Genomic DNA, 11,981 nt, shown 5'->3' with positions numbered 1-11,981 from the left:
TTGGGGACTGCTTGAGCCCAGGAGTTCAAGCCTAGCCTGAGCAACATAGCAAGACCCTATCTCTACAAAACAAGAAAGTCAAAAACATAGCCAGATGTGGTAGTACAGCTGGCATCCCTGCTCCTGGGAGACTGAAGCAAAAGGATGGCCTGAGTCCAGGAGGTCGAGGCTGCAGTGAGCCGGAATTGTGCCACTGTACTCCAGGGTGACAGAGATCCCAACTAAAAAAAAAGAAAAAAAAAAGGAGGGGGGAGTTAGAATTTAGAAGATCCTGATACAGCACGCTAAAAAATATTGCTTGACGAAAGGAAACTACTGACTGTTTGTTAGCAGGAAGTATCATAGTCAGATATAATTTTGGCAAGGTCACTTAGTAGACAAGAAGAAGAAATTGCAAGGAAAGAGCTGCATGCGTGGACAGACCAGTCAGAAGACAACATTCATGATCAGAAATAGAAGCAGCCCTAAGGAAGGAGGTGGCAACAAGGAGAGGAGGAGAATGGGCACTGGAGAAGATAAGGAAGAAGAATCAATAGAATTTAGTTACTAGCTGATTCAGTGATCAATGATGACCCTTAGGTTTGTAATTTAAATGACTTGCCAAGTTGGGAATAGAGGTCAAGATAATAAGCTCAATTTTGGAATGTATTAAATTTGAGATTGTGCTGGCAGTGTCAAGTTGAGTTTCCCAGGGTGAAATTGGATGTAAAAATATAAAATTTTAAAAAACAAAAAAGAGTTGACTAAATGTAGCAACTATCATCACACATAAATGTGGCAGTTAAGTCACAGAAGTGGATACAGTCATGCAGAGTGTACGGTGAGAATGGAAGAGATTCTCAAATGAGATCCTTGGGAATACTAACATTTTAAAGCTGGCAAAGACAGAAAGCAGTGGACACTGATTGACTGTCCCAACATCTATTCCATCTCTCTACAAATGATTAGAACATGTCAATCATGACAATATAATATTCTCTGTTAGTATGTAGGATCGCTATGGACCCAATCAGGGCCAAAGGGAAGTGTGATGAAAGAGTCCTGAGGAATTTTTCCTTGTTTATATGAAATGAAAGGAACTCGATACTTAGGAGAATTGCTGAGTAAATGTATCATTCAGATCCAAAGCCTGTCCTACTTCTGGACTTTCAGTTATATGGGATGATAACTGTCTTCATTGTATGAGCCAGTTTGAGCCAGGGTTCTATTACTTGAAGTAGAAAAACTGTGATTGATAAAAGGTATCCATGCAAGAGATGGAAGAAAGTCATTAGACTGGAAATGGTAAGAGAATGCTGTTGGTGAAACCAAGAGAAAAAAACTTCAATATGGAAAGACAAGCATAAGAGATACATTATCTGACCTATGAATGCATATGCATGTTTGTGTGTATGAAAACATTCTTGGGCACAACCCCTTCGGGTCCCCTCCTACTGTGGGAGCTTTTCTGTCCTCTCGATAAATCCTGCTTTCTCAACAACAACAAAAAAATTCTTGGCCGGGTTCGGTGGCTCAGCCTGTAATTCCAGCAATTTGGCAGGTCAAGGCGAGTGGATTGCCTGAGCCCCTGGGTTCGAGAGCAGCCTGGACAACTTGGAGAGACCTTGTCTCTACAATAAATCAAAAATTAGCCAAATGAAGTAGTGCACGCCTGTAGTTCTGGCTACCTCTGGCTATTTGGAAGATTGAGGCAGAAGGATTTCCGGAGCCCAGCAGGTCAACGGTGTGGTAGCCATGAGCGTGCCACTGCACTCCAGCCTGGGCAAGAGAGTGAGACTCTCCAACTCAAAAAAAAAAAAAAAAACACTCTTTATGCTGATAAATATATACCTATACCTAGACCTAAGCACTTGTGCACTCTTACACTTGATCACTGTATTAAAAATTTCATGATGAATATAGTTTAAAAAACCTAAATTTCTGCCTATTCTCTTTTACAGTTGAGCCTAATGCTTGGTATATAGTTTTAAGTAAATAAGTATTTGAAGAATGAATGCAAATTCATTCTAATCAGGTAAGGGGTTTTTTATGTTAGGTATATTTTTTAAAATTTGAGTGATCGGGTTTTTTAATCATTACTTTATTCATGACTATGGAAGATGCTCTCTTTATTACATTCATAAGTTTAGACTTTAAAATACAGGTATCTTAACATTTTGTGGAGTTGGTATTTTTAAAGTGTTACTACATAAAGTTAATACTATCAATGACATAACAGATTTGATGGCATAGATATAGATATAAATATACATATGCTTACAGATACAGCCTAATGCAAATGATGACTTTATTTCATTGTTCGAAAGCCTTACCACAGAGTAAGAGGAATTCCACAGGGATTAGTAAATGACGTATGTGCCTAGACAACTTTATTTTTACAAGAAACCTAACAATAACTTCTAAGTCGAAAGATCCGACTAAATAGCAGAAAGCAACAGCAAACATGTCCATGCTCATCCCTCATTCTTTTGTAAAAGTGATAAATCATTATTTTCTGTGAGAAATGTCCACAAAGTAGCAAAAAGTTTAGGTCAACAACAAACGGCCATTATTTTGTAGTATAAATTGATGGCACAACTTTAAGAATTTACTTCCAAAGTTTTATAAACCAAGACTAACATCTCAAGGATAGTACCCTTTAAGACTGTAGTAAGGACGGGTGCAGTGGCTCAGTCTGTAATCCCAGCATTTTGGGAGGCTGAGACAAGAGGATTGCCTGAGCCTGGGGGTTTGAGACCAGCCTGGGCAACTTGGTGAGACCTCGTCTCTACGATTAATCACAAAAATTAGCCAGGTGTGGTGGCATGCGCCTGTAGTTCCAGCTACTTGGAAGGCTTAGATGGAAGGATCACCTGAGCCCAGCAGGTCGATGCTGGGGTGGCCATAAATGTGCCACTGTACTCCAGCCTGGGCGACAGAGCGAGACTCCAACTCAAAAAAAAAACAAAAAACAGTCTATAGTAAGACTCCTGAGGTTAAGACTCATGCTAGTTCTAGAACTTTATTACTGCATCAGTAGCCCCTGATAAGGTGCTGAAAAGCAGATTCTTGGGCTCCACCTATTAAATCCGAATCTGCACATTGACAAGCTCTCCATATGCTTGGCAAAAACAGTTTGAGAAGCACACTTTCAGAATATCCTCCATTTGACCTCTAGCTTGAGTTCTCACTACAATAACATAGAGCCCATGACTCATGACAGCTAGTCTTAGAATTCTAGTGCAGTGTTAAATTGTTCATTGTGTACACACAGGCTCCATCAAAGAAGAAAAGATCAATATCTGACTCAGGACCCGATAATGACATGACAGCTGTCTTTTTATGAAGTATTATGAAAAAACACTGGAAATAATAGTTAATAGAGAAAAAATTTCTATAGTTTTACTGTACATTCCAGCATAAGTGGTAGAGGGAGGAAAAGAGAAAATGAATTTGCAATTGTATAATGATAACATGAAGTAGGGCAAAGAGAGTTAAAGGACAGGAAACCTCAAGCACGGAGGCAGCCATTGGTTCTAAGTTCTTTCAAAGACTCCCAAAGGCTTGTCTTTAATAATTAGTCTGGCGAAGCTCGGTGGCTCAGGCTGTAATCCCAGTACTTTGGGAAACCAAGACAAGTAGATTGCCTGAGCCGGAGGGTTTGAGACCAGCCAGGCAACTTTGCGAGAACTCGTCCCTACAATACATCAAAAATTAGCCAGGCTTGGTAGCATGCGCCTGAAGTTCTGGCTACTCAGAAGGTTGAGGCAGAAGCATCGCTAGAGCCCAGTAGATCAACGCTGGGGTGGCGGTGAGTGTGCCACTGCACTCCAGCCTGGGCGGCAGAGAGAGACTGCAACTCAAAAAAAAAAAAAATTAATTTGTCTTTGCAAATCCCTTTTCCAAAAAGCATTTAATAAGTGTTCATATAGTTGACATCATCTAAATTAAGGACAGATTACTGGTGTGCCCACATTTTTTTTGTTTCCAATTTCTAGAATGGCAAATCAGCCTGCCTCTAATTTGTATACCTTGGATCAACATAGTGATTGGCACATAAGAGGACTCAATATGGAATGAATGAATGAATGCAAACAAGAACAAACATCTGTGCCTCCTGATGGGTAATTTATGATTTGGGTAGGGATATCACCAAGATTCAGCATGCACCTCTACTTGCTGTACTCCCTACTCATCCATGGAGCTCAGGAATACCCCTTAAAAACTAAATACCAAGCGGTGCTTACCAATTCAAACAAGTATGGGACATAAGAAGAACTTCTTTTACTGCTTGTATTAAACCAACATACTTGTAACAGACTCCACAGCACTCCTGATGGCAGAATTGTGAATGAAGCCCTTTCCTATGTTTTGAACAACTTGGTGACTTTAAACAACTGAAGATAAGCTCAAAACAAAGCATAGTAAATGTGTTCTTCTTCCTGTTTCTTTATAATTTTTATTTCTTCTTCATTGGAAACCTATATAATATTCCCTCTCTGGGAAAATCTAATCTGCTCTCTCTGGGAAAATCTAATCTAATCTGCTCGCTTTTCCCCAAAATGACTTCAAGAAGGAAATCTTCCATATAAACACTAACTTTCCTTTTTATTGTTATAGCTCAATTTATTCAACTTTAATTATTTTCAAGATAAGAGTTCCTTCTTTCCAAGATAAAAGACATTTCCATTTGATATTCTTTACACAATTTTTTGAGAGACACACAAAAAATTAGATCATCCTAATTTACAAAGGAGAAAGTCACAGGCAAGGTAAGGTTGAACTGCTTGGCTGAAGGGTAGTTCAGAGGCAGATGGAAGAACAGAGTCCAGATCTCCCACTTCCTGCCTATTTGTACCACATCTTTTTGTCTTTATTATTTCCTAAAATTTAAATAGACGACCACTGGTGTTCAATTCTCTCGCAGAAGACCTTGTTGCAGAAAGAATCTGTTTTTCTCTTCCAATACAGCACAGGCTTTAAAAAAAGAAAAATCCATGGCCCAAGTGATATGTAATAAATATGCACCTAATATCAATCCTCTTAACAGCATAGTAGAAACAATAATTGTGGTGGTTCTAGTAGCCACTTAATTATATTTTTAAATGCTTAATCTCAAAAGCCAACAACAGAAAACATACAAACTGAAGTCCCAGAAAGCCATGCATTCACATTTTGTACTAAGGAATTTGTGATATAAGTAAGTATACACATGTGCAAAGCAAAATGCTGGAGAAAAATTCAACATATACGTGACTGATTTATTAAGTTTTTGCCCTTATTTTATTTTGGTGCATTCCCTATACATGGCTTTCAAGATTCTTATAAAGAACAGAGAAGGATTCTTTGCTTGGTACTTTGTGTAATAATACTTATCTACTAAAAATATCCTGTTGATTTGCACTGAAGCCATCTATTTGAAATTAAAAGTTGTGGTCCGCTTCACAGCTTCAACAAGCAACCTAGATGATTTTGATGCACAAAGTTTGAAAAGTGCTGTCCTAATTGACAATACAGAGACTTAGATGTACCAAACAAAGCACAATACACTCAGAAAGCAAAATGTGGTTGCTAAATCACCCATAAAATTTTACCTCTCAATCTCAAAAACAGAACTTTCAGCATCTCTAAGTAAAAGAAAATATTTTTAGAGCTTTTTATCTGCAGTTGTGTTTTCCTTTTGTGGGAGCATCCATTATCACTGTCAGACTCTTGACAATCCACCCACAATCCCCATCTTCAATTTGCCTCTCATCTTCTTTTCTCAGACAGGTTTTTTTTTTCTCTCCACCTCTCCTTTCCCATTTCCACCTCTCTGCCCCCAGACCTTTATCTCCTTTCTCCATCCTTTAGTCACTGGGCATATTCAACTTCCCATGTGGGATTAGAACAACTGCTGCTCTTCACGTACTCTTGAGATTTCATAATTCAAAGAGAATTTCAGAAGAAAAAAAAAAAAAAACTCCAATTTACAAAGCACCATTTCCTTAGAATATCCAGTTCTTTAAATATGTTAACTCTGGATGTTCTAAGGAAATGGTGCTTTGTAAAATCCAGTTCTTTAAATATGTTAACTGTAGCCGGGCTCGGTGGCTCAGCCTGTAATCCCGTGCCTTTGGGAGGCTGAGGTGAGTGGATTGCCTGAGCCCGCGGGTTCGAGACCCGCCTGGGCAGTGAGACCTCATCTCTACAATAAATCAAAAAAATCAGCCGGGCGTGGTAGCGCATGCCTGTAATTCCGGCTACTCGGAAGGCTGAGGCGGAAGGATCGCCAGAGCCCAGTGGGTCGAGGCTGTGGTGGCCGGGAGTGGCCACTGCACTCTAGTCTGGGCGACAGAGTGAGACTCCAACTCAAAAAAAAAAAAAAAAAAGTTAACTCTGAGTATATTAATTCTTAGAATAGAATACTTTGGAATACAACTTCAAATTTGAAGTTAGCTTACTTTTACATTTTAATTTAATGAGAATAAATTTTTAATGCAAACATTAATTCTTTCCATCAACATTCTATCCCATTCCATTGTCTTTCACTGAATTTATTGATTTTGCCAGGTAGACTGCCACTTAAATAATTACCATTGTATGTCATTAAAATACCAAACTTCAAGGTGGCCATTAAGATATATTTTTAAAGCAGTCAATATATCCATGTTAAAGATAAAGACTTTATAAGTACTTCACACTAACTCAATGAAAATGATTGATTTCAATGAATATATACTTGTCCTATCAAGTGAATAATTAAAAGTTCAGTCACATTATCTTCTTAATCTTATCTTCTTAATTACAGTATTATACAGCGGCAGTTTTTTAACCACTGTTTATTTATGTAATATTTATGTTGTAAATTCCCTGTTATATTGTCCTCCAGAATGCTGCAGAGGAAAAAGATTCAGATACATTCCCACTCTCTAAGGGTCTAGTAGCCTTGATATATCCATAAAATTAATCAGAATCCTGATTACTCAACAAATACATGTTCTTACTTAAAACGTCACGAATAAAGTCATGTAAATTATTTCTAAAACATAACAGAACTCTTCTTTATAATAAACCATGTAAAAATAAAATTAGCTCATTTTCAGCTACATTTAGGTAACTATAAGCAGCAATGATCAGTCTTCTGTAAAGTATATAATTTATAATACTAGTCATACATAAAGACATTTTCATGAATCATCAAAAAAAGAAAAAATTATAGAGCTCAACTTTAAAAAATATAAACCATATGGGGAATATCATGAAATGTCATGGTCAAGGGGTCAAATGACTATCCATATAACACCAATTTGGTTTGACCTTTTCTGTCCAGGTGAAAAAGAGATGCAGAGGGAAAACGCCTCCTTCATGAAGAATTACTTAAAGCGCAATGTCTCTAACACTGGTGCATTCTCCCACCCTACTCTCAGCTACTCAGTCTACACAGTCTGGCCTACAGAGGATCCAGACTCCAGACCCTAGGAGCACCAGAATGTTACATTTCTGAGGGATTAATCCAAAGAGAGCAAAACGGAGAGGTTGGCCAAGGCCAAGTTTAGTGGAATGCTTTAGGTCATTTTCACTTACTGTTTTATTATAGAAGTTTGAAACACACACACACACACACGCGCAAGCGCGCACGCGCGCACACACACACACACACACACACACACACACACACACACACACACACACACAAAGTATTGTATAATGAATCACCAGGCGCCCATTCCTTGGCTTCACTGAGTATCAACATGAGGGTAATCTGTTTGGTTCATGCTGCCCCAGTCCCCACCTCTCTTCCCCTACCCTATGCCTATTGAATTATTTGAAAGAAGTGTTTAAATATTTACCTTTCATAACTTTCAGAAACATTTAGGTTGATTAAATATCAGCTATTATAAGACAACAATGGAACTTCTCAAAAGCCAGAGTGATTGCCTAAATTACCTGAGTTGGTGCTGTATCAATTATTGAGCAAGAGATGCAGCAACTCTGGCATGGTCTATTTGCCAACAAAAATGCATTACAGATAAGGCTGATGTCACTTCTTTGTAACATTAGGCGCTGCATGATCGGAGCAGCTCCAAGAATACTGATTCTTGCCCCAAACCATGTCTGCCCCCATGCCCATCCCCCAAATCTGTCTTATTAACTAAGATTTCACTATGAAAATTATTTATTGGGGTTTTGCAAACTTAACTTTGGGAAGGGGTAACACATTAAACGGCTGCCAATCATGTAAATTCAAACTCCAATTTGTCGTTTGGATTTTTTATTGGAGACAGCTAGTTAAACATGATGAAGAAAAAAAGAGTTTCAATTTGTGGAAAGATTTGGGAATATAAAGCAGATAACATCTGGATACCAGATACCTTGTGTTCAAAAAGAGGTGCGGGGGTGGGGAGGCAAGGTACCAAAGGCTATTGATTGCTTAACATGTTCCAGGCCACACCCCAACAGTAAGTGCAGACACTCTGAAAGAACATTTAAAAATACAGTGAGGTTTTGAGACAACACGGTAACCCCGGAGCGGTGATTCTCAAAGTGTTTTAATAGGCCGACAAGCACAGACGCAACTGGCTTAATGTTTTATGTACAGTTTCCTGGGCCCTGGCCCATACCTACTCATCTGAATCTCCAAGGGAGAGATCTAGATTCTGCCTTTTTTTTTTTTGTCGGAGTCTCACTCTGTCGCCCAGACTGGAGTGCAGTGGCCACTCAGCCTCGACCTGCTGGCCTCCGGTTATCCTTCAGCCTCAGCCTTCCAAGTAGCTGGAACTACAGGTGCGCGCTACCACACCCGGCTCATTTTTTATTTATTGTAGAGATGAGGTCTCACCAAGTTGCCCAGGCGGAACTCGAACCTGTGGAGGAATCTACCTTTTATAACAAGTATCCCAGGTGATTCTTATGGTGTTGAATGTAAGAACCACTGCAGTAGAGGGTTTTAACACCTTACTTTGAAGGCCCAGAGTTGTCACCTTGAAATCTGTCACATACATACACAAATTGCACTTCTCGATTAAATATTTGATTGTGATAATTAGATCCCTTTATTAAACAAAGGTTACTATTTGCAAAGCACTATCTACCTTGAGGGATGCAAACAAACTGTGTAATTATCCTGCCTTACAGGACCTTACACTGTCAACTTAATCATGTCATCAAACTGAAATATTAAAAGGTAGAAAAGAAGGACACCATCAAAAACCAAATGGGCTGCTACATTAAAAAATATTCTCTACCAACAGATAAATTCTCTGCAAGCCAAAATCAATGCATTCTTGAGAGTTTTTGACTTTAAAACAACCCTAGGAGGAATGGGTGGAAAGGACAGCGGCTGAAAGCAGACAGGAATTGGGAGGGAGAAGACAGGGAGAAGACTTCTGTGCTGAATCCTCACTCTGATATGCATCCTAGTAGAATACACACTACATTACAGGGAGTTCACTTCCTTCAGGGGGGTGTATTTTTCTTTCCATATAGCAAACCACAGTGCTGCCAAAGGAGAACGTATCTCTTCAAGTTAGGGACAGCACTTAGAAAATGAAAGCTAATCCTTTAAAAGAGAATATATTGTAAAGTTTTTCTAAATGACTATAGAATATTTCAAATGCAAGCAAAACAACAGGAAATACTTTAATCAGAATCTCTGACCAGCTAGAAAATTCTTAGCTAAGTGACGGAGCCGTCTGAAGCCTCAAGGATGAATTGATAGTATCCAAAGTATGGAAATGCAGAGGTAGTTGAGGGGGTCATGGCCACTGTCAAAACTCTCATACCACAAAATGCAAACACTTTCTCTGCCCTCATGGTAACAGAAATCAGTAATAAGCCCCTTGATTGAATGCAAATTCCAAAAGGAGAGAATGTATATGAAAGGATAACCTGGAACTCCAGGGCCAGACATATTCTGAATCTTCCATGTCCTAGCAGTGTGACCTTGAGCCTCAGTTTCCACATCTGTGAGATGGAATAATAATGGCACAAACCACATGATTGTTGTAAAGAGTAAATAAAATACCTATAAAACATTTGGCAGAATATCTGGCATATAAAAAATGTTATCTGGTTACAACTTTAATGGCTCATCATATATATTCATTATAAAAAAGAACAATCAGTTACTTGCGTATGCTTAAGTTTGCAGCCTTATAAATGTGCTCTTAGATATGTATATTCAAGAATTAATATCCATTTTATAGGTTGTTTGTGCTTCCATTAACATGGTGCTCTTCAAGCTTTTTAAATCCGGTTTTTTTTCTTTTTCTTTTTTAAATCATTAGAGGACTTTGGCACACAAAGAACAATTCTGTAAATTAAATAACTGTCATTAGCCAAAGAAGCCTATACATTAAAGGAGTGCAACTTATCAATTTATTTCTCTGCCAAAATGTGCTATTAAGTTCTTAATGAAGGGAAGAACCATTAGTTACCATCAATAATAAAACAGCAGAGAAGACATTTATTGATCATTTCTTAAGTACCAGAACTGTGCAAACACTTTACATGGATTGAGTGTCTCACTAAATCCTCACAACAACTCCATAAGGCCAAGGTCTATCATCATTACCAATTTGCAGATCAGAAAACTGAGGTTTCTAAGACAGTTAAACAAAATTTTCTAAGGTTATATGTGCAAGAGCAGCAATCTGAGTTCACCCAATATGACTCTAGAGCTCGTGCTCTTGACCACCAAGCTACTACACTATCTGAAACCCAGGACTGGGACTCAGCCTCTCTCTACTCATTTATTCTTCCTTCCTCATACCACAGAGCCTGGGGTAGGCATTATCCACATAATACACCTTATTAGAAACCGGAGGCAATAATCCCATTTGAGTTCATATTGTCTCCACTTCTATTATAGAATTTGGTCTTTGTGAGCTGTTTTCCAGGTCTCCAGAGTCCCAAGAAAATTCCCCAGTTGAGATGACCATTCAAGGTTAAGACATTCCTCAGATGGTGCTCACTGAGACTCTTTTTTTGAGTTGGAGTCTCATTCTGTCGCCCAGACTGGAGTGCAGTGGCCGCTCCTGGCCACTGCAGCCTCGACCTGCTGGGCTCCGGCGATCCTTCCGCCTCAGCCTTCCAAGTAGCCAGAATTACAGGCATGTGCAACCACGCCCAGCTGATTTTTTGATTTATTGTAGAGATGAGGTCTCGCCAAGTTGCCCAGGAGGGTCTCGAACCCGCGGGCTCAGGCAATCCACTAACCTCAGCCTCCCAAAGGCATGGGATTACAGGCTGAGCCACCGAGCCCGGCTCTCACTGAGACTCTTATCTCATCATCTTGGTTAAGTAATAGTGGTCTTATATATGCGTTCTCCTTCCCAGTTAATGTGGACTTAATTCTATTTGAATACACATTTCCAGAAACCCCATAAAGAATGCTTCCAACAGTAAGAATTTCAAGCCCTGTGACTAGAAGCAGATGAGTTGTTTAGTTAAAACATAAACATAAGGGGAACCAAATATATATATATAGCAAGGTCTCTGTAAGCAAACCAAACACCCATCATCATCTTTTCCTGTGATTTATTTTTTCAGATATACCGTATTTATTTTATATGAATTGATAGTTGCTTTATCTTGAGCACATAGGCTCAGAAGAGTCTGAATTTACATGTGAAAGTTATGATTGTTTTTAGCTAATTCAGTCCACATTTTCTCCTTTTATTAGCCACATTATATAAAGTCATGACACACTGTGTCATTTCATATCATGGTTTTAAATTGAAAAATGATCTAGATTATAATCCCACCAAGAGTGGATGTGTGTTTCCTGTTCTCCACACACCATGGAATACTACACAGCTATAAAAAAAAGAATGGAATCATGTCTTTTGCAGCATCATGGATGGAGCTGGAGATCAACATCCTGAGTAAACCGACCCAGAAACAGAAAACCAAACACCACATGTTCCCACTCAAATCAGGGAGCTAAAAGTTCACAAAGATGGAAATAATAGACACTGGGGACAGTAGGGACAGCAATAAGGGAGGAGGCGGGGAGGGAG

The sequence above is a fragment of the Carlito syrichta genome, unplaced genomic scaffold (genome assembly GCF_000164805.1).
Source record: "Carlito syrichta isolate Samal-C Ts95f unplaced genomic scaffold, Tarsius_syrichta-2.0.1 Scaffold303726, whole genome shotgun sequence".
Lineage (NCBI taxonomy): Eukaryota > Metazoa > Chordata > Mammalia > Primates > Tarsiidae > Carlito > Carlito syrichta.
This window is presented reverse-complemented; position numbering follows the sequence as displayed.